Source organism: Mus musculus, chromosome 17 (assembly GCF_000001635.26).
Source record: "Mus musculus strain C57BL/6J chromosome 17, GRCm38.p6 C57BL/6J".
NCBI classification, from domain to species: domain Eukaryota; kingdom Metazoa; phylum Chordata; class Mammalia; order Rodentia; family Muridae; genus Mus; species Mus musculus.
The window spans coordinates 39,885,475-39,900,752 of NC_000083.6; the positions used below are offsets into that span (position 1 = coordinate 39,885,475).

At 39.2% G+C, this 15,278-nt stretch overlaps 1 long non-coding RNA gene across 1 annotated transcript in view; it reads right to left on the minus strand.

Annotated features, from left to right (window-relative positions):
• Nucleotides 1–12,911, minus strand: part of AY036118 — a gene marked incomplete at its 3' end in the record, with an annotated part of 50,274 nt that extends 37,363 nt beyond the window's left edge. Inside the window, exon 1 of the long non-coding RNA XR_877120.3 lies at nucleotides 12,665–12,911. This is a non-coding gene — a long non-coding RNA (cDNA sequence AY036118). The remainder of the gene's footprint in view (nucleotides 1–12,664) is intronic.
• Nucleotides 12,912–15,278: the final 2,367 nt, after the last annotated feature.

Consider the following 15,278-nt stretch of genomic DNA (forward strand, 5'->3'; position numbering starts at 1 on the left):
GTCACTTGATCTTTGACAAAGGAGCTAAAATAATCCAGTGGTTAAAAGGCAGCATTTTCAAAAAATGGTGCTGCCTCAATTGGCTGTTAGCATTCAGGAAGGATGCAAATTGATTCATTCTTATCTCTTTGTACAAAGCTCAAGTTCAAGTGGACAAAGGACCTCCATATAAAACTAGATACACTGAAACTGATAGAAGAAAAAATTGGGAAGAGACACTTGGACACAGGGGGAAATTCTGAACAGAACACCAATAGCATATGCTCTAAGATCAAGAAACAACAAATGGTAGATCATAAAATTTCAAAGCTTGTGTAAGGCAAAGGACACTGTCAATATGACAAAAAGGCAACCAACAGATTGGGGAAAGATCTTTACCAGTCCTACATCCCACAGAGAGCTAATATCCAATAAATAAAAAGAACTCAAGGAATTAGACACCAAGAGCAAAACAAAAATTCTCAACTGAGGAATACCACATGGCTGAGAGGCACCTAAAAACATGCTCCACATCCTTAGTCATCAGAGAAATGCAAATCAAAACAACCCCGAGATTCCACTTTACACCAACTGGAATGGGTAAGATCAAACATGCAGGTGACAGAAGATGCTGGTGACGTAGTGGAGAATGAGGAAGACTCCTCCCTTTCTGGTTGGATTGTTGCTGCAGACCCTCTTGGTCCCTTGTCTGCATGGAAAGGGACTCTGGTCACAGGTGGGCAAGGAGTCGGTGGAAATTGACAGACAGACTCAACACAAGGGAGTGTGGATCTGAATGTAATTTGACAAATCGTGCATCAAACTTTTTATACAGAAGAAAATAGGGAAGTTGTGTGACACACCAACAAGGTACAAAGAGGTTATGGATTCTTACACAAAACAGGAATGCAAACACGGAAGAACTGGCAGGAACCAACTGGGATAAAATTCACTGGGGCATTGAGACTTAACATGACCAAAGATCTCGCCTCATATATGATCAATTAGGCCATCCTCTGCTACTTATGCAGCTGGAGCCACGTGTCCCACTATGTGTACTCTTTGGTTGGTGTTTAGTCCCTGGGAAGTCTGGAGGTACTGGTTAGTTCATATTGTTGTTCCTCCTATGGGTCTGCTAACTCCTTCATCTCCTTGGGTCCTTTCTCTAAATACTTTATTGGGGAGCCTGTGCTCAGTTCAATGGTAGACTATGAGGATCCACATCTGTATTTGTCAGGCACTGGTGGAGACTCTCTGGAAACACCTATAAGATGGTTCTGTCAGTAAGCACTTGTTGGCATCCACAAATGTGTCTGGGTTTGGTGACTTTGGTGAATGGATCCCCAAGTGGGGCAGTCTTGGATGGCCATTCCTTTTGTCCCTGCTCAACATTTGGTCTCCATAACACCCCTCATGGATATTTTGTTCCCTCTTCTAAGAAGATTCAAAGTATCAACACATTGGTCTTCCTTCTTGAGTTTTATGTATTTTGTGAATTGTATCTTGGGTATTCTGAGCTTCTGGGCTAATATCTACTCATCATTGAATGCATATCATGTGTGTTCCTTTTGTAACTGGGTTACCTCACAGAGGATGATATTTTCTAGGTCAATCCATTGGCCTAAAACTTTCATAAATTCATTGTTTTAACCACTGAGTAGTACATACACCATTGTGTAAATTTATAATTTCTTTATCCATTCCTCTGTTGAGGGACATCAGAGTTCTTTCCAGCTCCTGGTTATTATAAATAAGGCTGCTATGAACTTAGTGGAGCATGTGTGCTTAATACACGTTGGAGCTTCTTCTGGGTATATGCCCAGGAGTTATATGAGTGGGTCCTCAGGTAGTAGTATGTCCAATTTTCTGAGTAACTGCCATACTGATTCCCAGAGGGATTGTGCCAGCTTGCAATCTGCTACATCCACTCCAGTAGTGACAAGCACGACAGGCCCCTAAAACCTGGGTGCTGTTACTAGGCAAAAAGTTCAGAGAAACTTAGTCTCCTGGAATTGTGGCATCCTGTATAAAGAATGCTCCAATGTCCTTGCTTTAGTTGGAAAACAGATCTGTGTGCTTCCCTTAACATTGCTTTATTACAAGTGCTCCTAAGGATTGATATTTTGATATATAGCTAAGTTAGATTCTAGGCAGTCCTTGATTTGCAGTCCTTGATTCAACCCTGGACATGGATAGCTAGGTCACTGCCCTACACAGAAATTTACCATTATCTAGGAAGAAGGAAGTTTGTGACCTAAAGAGGAACCAGAGCAGATACTTAAAAATATAGATAGCTGAGTTATACATATACAAAAGTATTTACAATGTCCTAGGGGAAATGTAGACTATACACTAGACTAGAATTTGTATTTGGAGCACAAATATTCAGCATTGAGAATTCCTCTTGGTAGATTTTACCTTTGATGTATATGAAGTGTCCCTCCTTGTCTTTTTTGATAACTTTGGGATGAAAGTCATTTTTATTCAATATTAGAATGGCTACTCCAGTTTGGTTCTTCAGACCATTTGCTTGGAAAATTGTTTTCCAGCCTTTCACTCTGAGGTAGCGTCTGTCTTTTTCCCTGAGATGGGTTTCCTGTAAGCAGCAGAATGTTGGGTCCTGTTTGTGTAGCCAGTCTGTTAGTCTATGTCTTTTTATTGGGGAATTGAGTCCATTGATATTAAGAGATATTAAGGAAAAGTAATTGTTGCTTCCTTTTGTTTTTGTTGTTAGAGTTGGCATTCTGTTCTTGTGGCTGTCTTCTTTTTAGTTTGTTGTGGGATTACTTTCTTGCTTGTTCTAGGGCATGATTTCCGTCCTTGTATTGCTTCTTTTCTGTTATTATCCTTTGAAGGGCTGGATTTGTGGAAAGATATTGTGTGAATTTGGTTTTGTCATGGAATACTTTGGTTTCTCCATCTATGGTAATTGAGAGTTTGGCCGGGTATAGTAGCCTGGGCTGGCATTTGTGTTCTCTTAGTGTCTGTATAACATCTGTCCAGGCTCTTCTGGCTTTCATAGTCTCTGGTGAAAAGTCTGGTGTAATTCTGATAGGCCTTCCTTTATATGTTACTTGACCTTTTTCCCTTACTGCTTTTAATATTCTATCTTTATTTAGTGCATTTGTTGTTCTGATTATTATGTGTCGGGAGGAATTTCTTTTCAGGTCCAGTCTATTTGGAGTTCTGTAGGCTTTTTGTATGATCATGGGCATTTCTTTCTTTATGTTTGGGAAGTTTTCTTCTATTATTTTGTTGAAGATATTAGCTGGCCCTTTAAGTTGAAAATTTTCATTCTCATCAATTCCTATTATCCGTAGGTTTGGTCTTCTCATTGTGTCCTGGATTTCCTGGATGTTTTGAGTTAGGATCCTTTTGCATTTTGTATTTTCTTTGACTGTTGTGTCGATGTTCTCTATGGAATCTTCTGCACCTGAGATTCTCTCTTCCATCTCTTGTATTCTGTTGCTGATGCTCGTGTCTATGGTTCCAGATCTTTTTCCTAGGGTTTCTATCTCCAGCGTTGCCTCACTTTGGGTTTTCTTTATTGTGTCTACTTCCCTTTATAGGTCTAGTATGGTTTTGTTCATTTCCATCACCTGTTTGGATGTGTTTTCTTATTTTTCTATAAGGACTTCTACCTGTTTGGTTGTGTTTTCTTGCTTTTCTTTAAGGACTTGTAACTCTTTAGCAGTGTTCTCTTGTATTTCTTTAAGTGAGTTATTAAAGTTCTTCTTGATGTCCTCTACCATCATCATGAGATATGCTTTTAAATCCAGGTCTAGCTTTTCGGTTGTGTTGGGGTGCCCAGGACTAGGTGGCGTGGGTGTGCTGAGTTCTGATGATGGTGAGTGGTCTTGATTTCTGTTAGTAGGATTCTTACGTTTGCCTTTTGCCATCTGGTATTCTCTGGACCTGTGCAGGATATACTCGGCGGGGTCCTGGAACTAAGATGTCTGTGCAGGGTACACGCGGCAGGGTCCCGGAACTAAGATGTCTGCTGCCAATGCTCATGCAAAGCGTTCCAGCGCCGGGCAGGTCCCTATCCTCTGGCCGGGAAAATGGTCACCTGCCTGTACAGGATACACTCGGTGGGATCCCGGAACCAAGATGTCTGCTGCTGCTGCTCAGGCAAAGAGCTCCTGGGCCGGGCAGATTCCAATCCTCAGAATTCTTATGATCGCGTGGCTTGTGTTGTGGGTATCTGGCGGTAGTCAGCAGACTTTGCGCCCTAGCTACCCCGGTGCTGCTCGGACCGAAACGGGCTTGTGCCCCTACTCAGACCGGGTTTTTGCTTCCCTGACTAATGCAGTCTCAAGTCCAGCGCGATTCATAATAAAACTTTTAATCCATAGAGTTTCTGCTCTGCCCTTCAAGTTCCACTGTGTACTCTGGTCAGTGTTGGGAACCTCTCTTCCCTTACCCTATTGGTATCAGCAATAGGGTCTGGATTTGGTGTCTGTAGATGGGATGAATCCCTAGGTGGGACAATCTCTGGATAGCCTTTCCTTCAGTCGCTGCTCCATTCTTTGCCCTTGCATTTCCTTCTAGACAGGAGCAATTCTGGGTTAATATTTTTGAGATGAATGGGTGGATCCATCCCTTAACCAGGGATGTGCCTAACCTTTAGATATAATCTCTACAGGTACTATCTCCTTTTTGTTGGATATTTCAGCTAATGTCAGTCCCGGTGGGTCCTGGTAACCTCTCGCTTCCCTGACATCTGTGACTTTCCAGTGGCTACCCCTAGTTCCCCAACTTGACTACTACTTGCCTGCCTTCAATTTCCTGACCCACTATACTTTCTCCCCCAACTCCTCCCCAACATATAACAAGGACACATGCTCCATAATATTCATAGCAGCCTTATTTATAATAGCCAGACATTGGAAACAACACAGATAAATAAGAAATAGATACAGAAAATATGGTACATTTACACAATGGAGTACTACTCAGCTATTAAAAAACAATGACTTCATGAAATTCACAAGCAAATAGAGAGTACTAGAAAATGTCTTTCTGTGAGGGGAACCGAGTCAAATAAAAAACAAAACAAAACAAAATAAAACAAAACAACAACAACAAAACACTTTGTATGTTCTCACTGATAAGTGGATATTAGGGAAAAAGCTCATAATACCCATGATACAACTCACAGAACCTGTAAAGGTCACGAAGGAAGATCAAAGTGTGGATGTTTCAGTCCTACTTAGAAGGGGGAAAAATACTCAAGGGAAGAAATATGGAGACAAAGAGTATACACATGGAGGGACGAATGTCTCCAACCACATATGTATTAGAGGATGTTCTTATTGGACATCAATGGCAGGCAAGGCCTTTGGTCCTGTGAAGGTTTTATGCCCCAGAATAGAAGAATGTCAGGGCAAGGAGGAGGGATTGGGGATGGGGTGGGTTTATAAGCACTATCATTGAAGATGGGAGAAGGAGGATGAGATAAGAGGTTTCTGAAGGGGAAACTAGGAAAGGGGATAACAATTGAAATGTAAATAAATAAGATATCCAATAAAAAGTTGAAGAGGTATTTTGAATCACTCCTGGGTGATTTTAAAACAACTTATACTGAGAGTCAAAATAATCTCAAGTATTTTAGGATCATTATTGTAATCACTACATATTGCTAGAAGAATAGCCCTTTCCACTACTAGAAATTATTGTTATATTCATGAGCTTTTACTGGTAGAGTCTAACCAGAAAGTCTATAACAGGAAGCACTAAAATCTATCTTGGAAGACACAATTGCATCTACACTGCCTTTTTTGGCATGTCTATGCTGCCCATTCAACCTAATCTACAAAGTTAACTTGTACCCTATGATTATTATTAGAGTTTCAGGCTCCAGGTTTCTCTGATTTTTACTTGCAGGCCACCAACAAGCTACATATTCATTATTAGTCACAGTCTTTGAGAACTGTCAGAGAACACTCTAGCTAAAGAAGTGCCCAGAACTGAGTTCTATCAAAATGACTCTGGTTAAATTCAGCTTGCCTATTGATTTAATTGCATTGGTTTCTTATTTCCTCAGGCCCTATGGCTAATTTCCTAATGTTTTATTCCACATCTATCTAGGTATATGTGTAAAATACATCTCTGTAAGTTATCAACATGGCCTACATGTTATTACATAATGTATTTCAACAAGTATATGAACAAACAAAATACTGTTTATGAGCTTCATCTTAATTATTTATGTATAAAGCATTTATAATAAAAGACATTATTGACATTTTACTCTCTAACATTTGAAGCAAAACACGTGATAAACAATTACATGCATTTATCGGGTGTAATGAAAACCTTAAGACACTTATCCATTATTTGCAAGTCAAGGCAGACAGCTGATATTTCCATATATTTTTCATTATATTATATTCAGGATAAATTCGTTAATTTGCTTTTTCAGATTCAAATTTATTTGCAACAGGTTACTGTGAACTGTTGTCTCATCACAGTGTTGTACATGACTAAAACTTATTCCTTATAGGTATTTTAGCATTAGCAACATGTCAATTCTCACTTAGATCCCAACTTACCAGTCACTATTTTGTATTTTAATGAAATGAAATTTTTGCCTTCATACATCACAGAGAACATCTGATAATTTTAAATACAGAATCAGAGATTAGTAGCACTGGGAAGAAATTCTTTAGCAACATAGCCACCACTATCTCATTGTGTAATGATAGTATTATTGACGAAAGTCAAATAAACACTGAGTGGTTACATTCACACTGCCCAATGGTCAGAGTCCCACACTCTGGAATGTATTCTCAGTGTAATATGTAACATCTCTCATGCACTGAAAATTGTTTTATATTTTCTGGTGCTTTGACTGCATTTATGTCTGTGTAACATGTGCATGCTTATTGTCCACGGAGGCTGCATATGGATTCTATACCCTGGTACTGGTGTTACAGGTGATTATAAGCTGCAATTTAGATGCTGGAGACTGAATCTAGCTCCTTTACAAGATCTTCCAGTGCTTTTAACTACTGGGCCATCTGTCCAGCCCCAAGTATGTACAATCTATGTTACTGGAATCATAAGATTGATGCTTAGGGATACAAAAGAATATACTGCTCATCTTTTCACATCTCTAAAGTGAGAGGGTCAATGCTACATTTACTAGCTATGTCATATGGTAGTCTTGATTTTTATGCAGCTTTCAATTTCTTTATCAAATAGAGAAAAGTGGACTATTTAATCTCAGAAGAATCAAATAAATCTAAACTGTGGCTTAGTAGTAAATTCCTCTATGGCAAGTAACAAATTTGGAGCTATGACTATATGAAAAATGGTGAATTTAAACGATGAACAAATATTTTAAATATTTATGAAAAATATTTTCTAAAAGTGTCAATGTGGTTTCATAATGTGATATTTTTTTGGTTGAACTCTTATTAAATGACAAATAGCCTAAATTGGACATGAGATTCTTCTTCATGTTCCTAACGAAAATAATAATAAAATCAAATCTCAGGAAAGAGACTGAAGATGGTGGTGGTTGGAAAATGACTGTATGTTTTCAATTATCAGTAGAGACAAATGGAAAAGAATATTCTTTTCTTATAATTTGATGTCAGCTAGAGGACATAAGCCAGGAGATATCAAGCTTTATTGGCATAATAAATTTGATTTAGTAACCGTAAGTATTTGCTTCCTGGAGATAATTGAGTGGTAGGAGGCCATAAACCAGAGGTTGTTTATTGGTTTCATTTGACCTGACATGAGTAGCATAAAAGTTGCTTTGGGCATTCAAGGTAGCAAAGATATCATTTAAAACACTATTAGAAGGTTCCTCAGAAAATTGGACAGAGTACTACTGGAGGATCCCGCAATACCCCTCCTGGGCATATATACAGAATATATTCCAACTGGTAAGAAGGACACATGTTCCACTACGTTCATAGCAGCCTTATTTATAATAGCCAGAAGCTGGAAAGAACCCAGATGCCCCTCAACAGAGGAATGGATACAGAAAATGTGATACATTTACACAATGGATTACTACTCAGCTATTAAAAAGAATGAATTTATGAAATTCCTAGGCAAATGGATGGACCTGGAGGGCATCATGCTGAGTGAGGTAACCCTATCACAAAAGAACTCAAATGATATTTACTCACTGATGAGTGGATATTAGCTCAGAAACTTAGAATACCCAAGATACAAGGTAAATTTTGCAAAACACAAGAAACTCAAGAAGAATGAAGACCAAAGCGTGGACACTTTGCCCTTGCTTAGAATTGGGAACAAAACACCCATGCAAGGAGTTACAGAGACAAAGTTTGGAGCTGTGACAAAAAGATGGACCATCTAGAGACTGCCATATCTGGGGATCCATCCCATAATCAGCCTCCAATAGCTGACACCATTTTATAAACTAGCCAGATTTTGCTGAAAGGACTCATACATAGCTGTCTCTTGTGCGGCAATGCTGGGGCCTAGCAAACACAGAAGTGGATGCTCACAGTCAGCTATTGGATGGATCACAGGACCCCCAATGGAGGAGCTAGAGAAAGTACCAAAGAGTTAAAGGGGCCTGCAACCCTATAGGTGGAACAACAATATCAACTAACCAGTACCCCCCAGAGCTCATGGCTCTAGCTGCATATGTATCAGAAGATGGCCTAGTCAGCCATCATTGGAAAGAGAGGCCCATTGGTCTTGCAAACTTTATATGCCACATTTATAGTACAGGGGAACACCAGGGCCACGAAGTGGGAGAGGGTGGGTAGGGTAGTCGGGGGAGAATATGGGAGACTTTTGGGATGGCATTGGAAATGTAAAAGAATAAAAAAACTAATAAAAAATAATAAATCACCAAAAAAAGGCTATTAGATTTGCTCATCAATTCAAGGACTTTCTAGTGTTGCTAGTGGCCTCTTGAGTATCTTCTCCAGGACATACTGTCTCATTTGATAATTTGGTGGCCAATCTTGTCACACATTTCTCTGAGGGGACTATGGCTGTTCTATGTTATTAAAATACTTATCAATTGGACTGAATTCTTTTATTTTGTTAACATTTACCAACAGTTGTCAACATTCTCTAGGTATTATAATAAGTTGTTCTTTGAGTGAGAGAGAGAAAATTCCTTCTAGACCTCAGCTCTCTGAATTGCTTACAAGAGCAGACCAAAGCATTGTTTTGTATCTGTCCTGTAAGAGTAAAATGGTGAATGATTTCCTTGGGCATCTGCTATAATATTTAAATACACTAGCTGCTGAGTTATGTTACTATGATGTATATGTATATGTCTGCCAGCCCTGGTGTAGAAGTAGAAGACATAGCATCTGTAAATATGGGTTCAACATAGGGGTAGGGCATCTTAATTGTGCTTCTTTCTTTTCTTTTCATTTTTTTATTAATTTATTTTTTGTAGTAGTAGCACTGTTAAGGCTACAAGAAAGTTGCATTTTAAACATATTTGCTAATCATCTTTAATAGATCTATTAACTATTTACATAGAAGGGATATAGCAAAGATAATCATGAAGTTACACACACTACGTTTTCACATATCCAACTGATTCACATTCCATTAAAAGTGGGAAACATGAGCTTGCAAATCATAAAGTGGAGGAGGCTCCCTCAATCAGGGTGCTTTGTAGCCCTCTAGTGATCTGATCACCTTCCAATCCTGTTGCTATGGGAATACAAGGTAAATTGGTAAGTGGATGTTAGGAAAAAAAAGACTGTAATACCTACAAATTACAAACCTTATTCAGATTAATAAGAAGTAAGATCAAAGTGTTCATGCTTCTGTCCTACTTAGAAAGGGGAACAAAATAATCACGGGGAGTAGAGGGTGGAAGGGACTTAGGAAGAAGAGAGGAGAGGGAAAGGAAAAAGTGGGGTAGGATCAGGTATGGGAGGAGACAGGGAAGATATACAAAGTGTCAGGAAATTGAACAGATGAATGTAGCAATGGGGGATGGGAAACTGGGAGTAGCCACCAGAAATTCCCAGATGCCAGGAAAGCAAGAGACTCCCAGTACACAACAGGGATGACATTAGCTGAACCATTCAACAAAGGGGAAAGAGAAACTATAGAGACCATATAGAGAGATTAGACAGAGCCCCTGGTTGAGAGATGGGGTCACCAACCCTTCTCAAAAGTATTAACCCAGAATTTCTACTGTCTAAAGGAAATACAGGGACAAAGTGTACAGCAGAGATTGAAGGAAAGGCCATCCAGAGACTGCCACACCTGGGGATCCATCCCATATGCAGCTATCAAACCCATTCCCTATTGCTGATGCCAAGAAGTGCTTGCTGACAGGAGCCTGATATGGATGTCTCTTGAAAGGCTCTGCCAGAGACTTACCAATACAGATATGGATGCTTGCAGCCAACCATTGGACTGAGCACTGGAGCCTCAATGGAGGAGTTAGGGCAAGGACTGAAAGAGCTGAAGATGTTTGAACAATTTTAACCTACCATATCCTTCAGAACCTCCAGGGATAAACCAGCAAACAAAGAGTCACAAGGAGGGATCCATGGCTCCAGCTGCATATGTAGCTGAGGATGGCCTTATTTGACATCAATAAGAGGGGACGCCCTTGGTCCTGTAAAGGCTTGATGCTCCAGCATAGGGGAATGCTAATGCAGTGATGCACAAGTGGGTGGGTGTGTAGGGGAGCATCTTCATAGAAGCAGGGGGAGGGGTGGAATAGGGAGTTTGTAGAGGGGAAACAGGGAAGGGGGATAACATTTGAAGTTCAATTAAATAAAATAATCAATATAAATTTACAAAAAATAACATAAACTTAATGAAAAGTCAACACCAACTGCATACTACCTGTGTTTTGAAGTGGGGGGCATTGTCATTTTCTTTTATCCTGGAAGTCTATACGTTGCTTTGGGATACCTTGGTTGCTAAGTAATTCTAGGATTTGCTGCTTAAATGAACCCAAGGTCTGCAACCAGAGCTTATCCTGTGACACAGCTTTCCATACCCAAATAATGCCAAGAAAGAGCTGATCTCCCGGAAGTGTGGACATGCCTATGAGGACAGGTAGGACCACCACTTCTGCTCAGAGGGACTCACTTGGAGCCTTCAGAACACAGGAACCAAGGAGCAGCCTGGGAATGAATCCTTCCTCTTTCACTCTGCACCTGGAACTGACTCTATGCCTCAGCTCTCCATAACCAAATTCCTCCTAGAGAAGTGGTCACCATAATAGTGACACACAGGCTTGCAGGAGGGACAAGCCACAGTCAGAGACAGCAAGACCAACTAACACTAGAGATATCCAAATGATAAGAGGCAAGATCAAGAACATAAGCAACAGAAAACAAAGCTACATGGCATCATCAGATCCCAATCCTCCCACTACAGCAAGCCCTGGATACCCCAACAAAGCAGAAAAGCAAGACTCTGATTTAAAATTATATCTCATGGCGATGATAGAGAACTTTAAGAAGGTCATAAATAAAGCCCTTAAAGAAATAAAGAAGAACACATGTAAACAGGTAGAAGCACTTAAAGAGGAAACCCAAAAATCCCTTAAAGAATTACAGGAAAACACAACAAACAGGTGAACTAAACAATCCATGATTTAAAAATGAAAATAGAAACAATAAAGAAACCATAAAGGGAGAGAGCCCTGGAGATTAAAAACCTAGGAAACAGATCAGGAGTCATAAATGCAAGCATCACCAGAGGAAAACAATAGGTAGAAGAGAGAATCTCAGGTGCAGAAGATGCCATAGAAAACATTGACACAACAATCAAAGGAAATGAAAAATGCACAAAGATCCCAACCTAAAATATCCAGGAAATTCAGGACTAAATGAGAAGACCAAACCCAAGGATAATATTTATAGAAGAGAGTAAAGGTCCCCAACTGAAAGGGCCAGTAAATATCTTCAACAAAATTATAGAAGAAAACTTCCCTAACCTAATGAAAGAGATGCTCATAAACATATAAGAGGCCTAAAAAACTCCAGATAGATTGAGCCAGAAAAGCAATTCCTCTTGTCACATAATAGTCAAAATAGCAAATGCACAAACAAAGAAATAGTACTAAAAGCAGAAAGGGGACAAAGTCAAATAACATATAAATGCGGGCCAATCAGAATTACACCAGATTTCTCACCAGAGACTATGAAAGCTAGAAGATCCTGGGGAGATATTATACAGACCATAAGTAAGACCATCCAAGCTTCTTTTGACCATAAGTATTTTCTATTGATTTTCCATTCTGTTAATCTCCAATTTCCTGACCAAATTGCTATTCCATTGGCCACACACCAAGAGTCTGTAAAAAGGTGTAAGTGTTTTCCATCCTTATGGGACGGTTTAGCTGCCAATAGGGTTGTTATCACTTCTGCATGTTGTTCTGATTTGCTCTTTCGTTCCTCTATTGCTACCATTCCATCTTCCAGCCAGAAAGATGCTGCTTTCCAGCACACCACATTGTTTTTAGTGGTGGGTGAGCCAACAGTAAAACAGGTATTAACCAGTGAAAAGGAATATTGATCTGCTCCCCCACCCCATGTTCCTTGGGTGCCTGTTTCTGGGGAGGGGAGGTGTTGAGTGTGATTGGTACCTGGCTTTCATTAATTGATACCAGTATGTGCTTTGACATCATTGGTACCTGTGCATTCAGGTTTGCTCTTCAAAGTAACTCTGAGAGGTACCAATTCCATTGCAATACCTTTCCTTCCATCATCAGCCATGACCATGACTCTTCTGGAGCCTTTACCCATTTGAGAATAGGCACGGTGGATTGGAGTACCACCGGATTCTGTCTTTGTATACTGTGGCATGTGCAGAGTTCTCCATATTCCGTTCCTATTGTTTTTCAAAGAGTGAATTTTTGGCATCTGACCAAGGGTAGTGTTTGCGATAAAAGCCAATTGGTTTAATCTGTGGTTGCTTAACGAATATATTCCAATTGTCATATCCCATTATAAAAAGGATATCTATTATCTCTGTGCTATCTGCATTGATTTAAATTAAATTATTAAATTGCTTTGTGTATTCTAATATATTTTTTACTGCTTCTTCCTGAGGTAATCCCTAAGGGAAATCAGATGCTATTTTCACTATGCTTTATAATGCTTGGAGCAACAACTGCAGGTATGGTAGATGTTGCCACCAATACTCAAGTACATCTATTTAATGCTGGGTTTCTGTCTTATTCTGAGATCTTGGTAAGCTTTTTAATTGTTAATTACTTCAAGGGATATAGATGGTCCTCTAGTTGACCAGTATACTCTGAGGAACTTCACTTCCACTGCTGGGACTTTTACTTTGTCTTCATTAATGATTCATCCTTTATTTGTTAGGTGTGCAATTAAGTCTTCTACTGTTTTATGTAATATTTGGTTATCATTTGATATGAACAGAAGGTCATCTACATATGAAAAATTGTTAATTCTTCTGTTGTGTGGATTGAATATAAAGCCCATCTCAGTGCATTGTGTGCTATGATTGGGGTGTTTTTGTATCCTGGTGGAACTCCAGTAAATTGATATTGTTTTCCTTCCAATGAGAAGGTGGTGATTTTTCTAGATTTGAGATGTAGGGGAATGCCCAAAAAAGAAAAAAAAAATGTCTGTTAGGTCTATTGTGCCTAACCATTTCTCTTTCGCTAAATCAGTACCATGCAGTTTTTATCACAATTGCTCTGTAGTAAAGCTTTAGGTCAGGCATTCCACCAGAGGTTTTTTATCCTTGAGAAGAGTTCTTGCTATCCTAGGTTTTTTGTTATTCCAGATGAATTTGCCGATTGCCCTTTCTAATTTGATGAAGAATTGAGTTGGGATTTTGATGGGGATTGCATTGAATCTGTAGATTGCTTTTGGCAAGATAGCCATTTTTACTATATTGATCCTGCCAATCCATTAGCATGGGAGATCTCTCCATCTTCTGAGATCTTCTTTAATGTCTTTCTTCAGAGACTTGAAGTTCTTATACAGATCTTTCACTTCCTTAGTTAGAGTCATGCCAAGGTATTTTATATTATTTGTGACTATTGAGAAGGGTGTTGTTTCCCTAATTTCTTCCTCAGCCTATTTATCCTTTGTGTACAGGAAGGCCATTGACTTGTTTGAGTTAATTTTATATCCAGCTACTTCATTGAAGCTTAGGAGTTCTCTGGTGGAAGTTTTAGAGTCACTTATATATACACTATCATATCATCTGCAAAAAGTGATATTTTCACTTCTTCCTTTCCAATTTGTATCCCCTTGATCTTTTGTTGTCGAATTGCTCTGGCTAGGACTTCAAGTACAATGTTGAATAGGTAGGGAGAAAGTGGGCAGCCTTGTCTAGTCCCTGATTTTAGTGGGATTGCTTCCAGCTTCTCAACATTTACTTTGATGTTGGCTACTGGTTTGCTGTAGATTGCTTTTATCATGTTTAGGTATGGGCCTTGAATTCCTGATCTTTCCAAGACTTTTATCATGAATGGGTGTTGGATTTTGTCAAATGCTTTCTCCACATCTAACAAGATGATTATGTGGTTTTTGTCTTTGAGTTTGTTTATATACTGGATTACATTGATGGATTTCCATATATTGAAACATCCCTACATCCCTGGGCTGAAACCTACTTGGTCAGGATGGATGATTGTTTTGATGTGTTCTTGGATTCAGTTAGCGAGAACTTTATTGAATAGTTTTGCATCGATGTTCATAAGGCAAATTGGTCTGTAGTTCTCTATTTGGTTGTGTCTTTTTGTGGTTTAGGTATCAGAGTAATTGTGGCCTCATAGAATGAGTTGGATAGAATACCTTCTGTTTCTATTTTGTGGAATAGTTTGTGAAGAACTGGGATTAGATCTTCTGTGAAGGTCTGATAGAACACTGCACTAAACCCATCTGGTCCTGGGATTTTTTTTTTTTTTTTTTTGGTTGGGAGACTATTAATGACTGCTTTTACTTCTTTAGGGGATATAGGACTGTTTAGTTCATTAACCTGATCTTGATTTAACTTTGGTACCTGGTATCTGTCTAGAAACTTGTCCATTTCATCCAAGTTCTCCAGTTTTGTTGAGTATAGCCTTTTGTAGAAGGATTTGATGGTGTTTTGGATTTCTTCAGGATTTTTGTTATGTCTCCCTTTTCATTTCTGATTTTGTTAATTAGGATGCTTTCCCTCTGCCCTCTAGTGAGTCTGGCTAAGTGTTTATCTATATTGTTGATTTTCTCAAAGATCCAGCTCCTTGTTTGGTTGATTCTTTGATTAGTTCTTCTTGTTTCCACTTAGTTGATTTCACCCCCGAAGTTTGATTATTTCCTCCTGTCTATTCCTCTTGGGTGAAT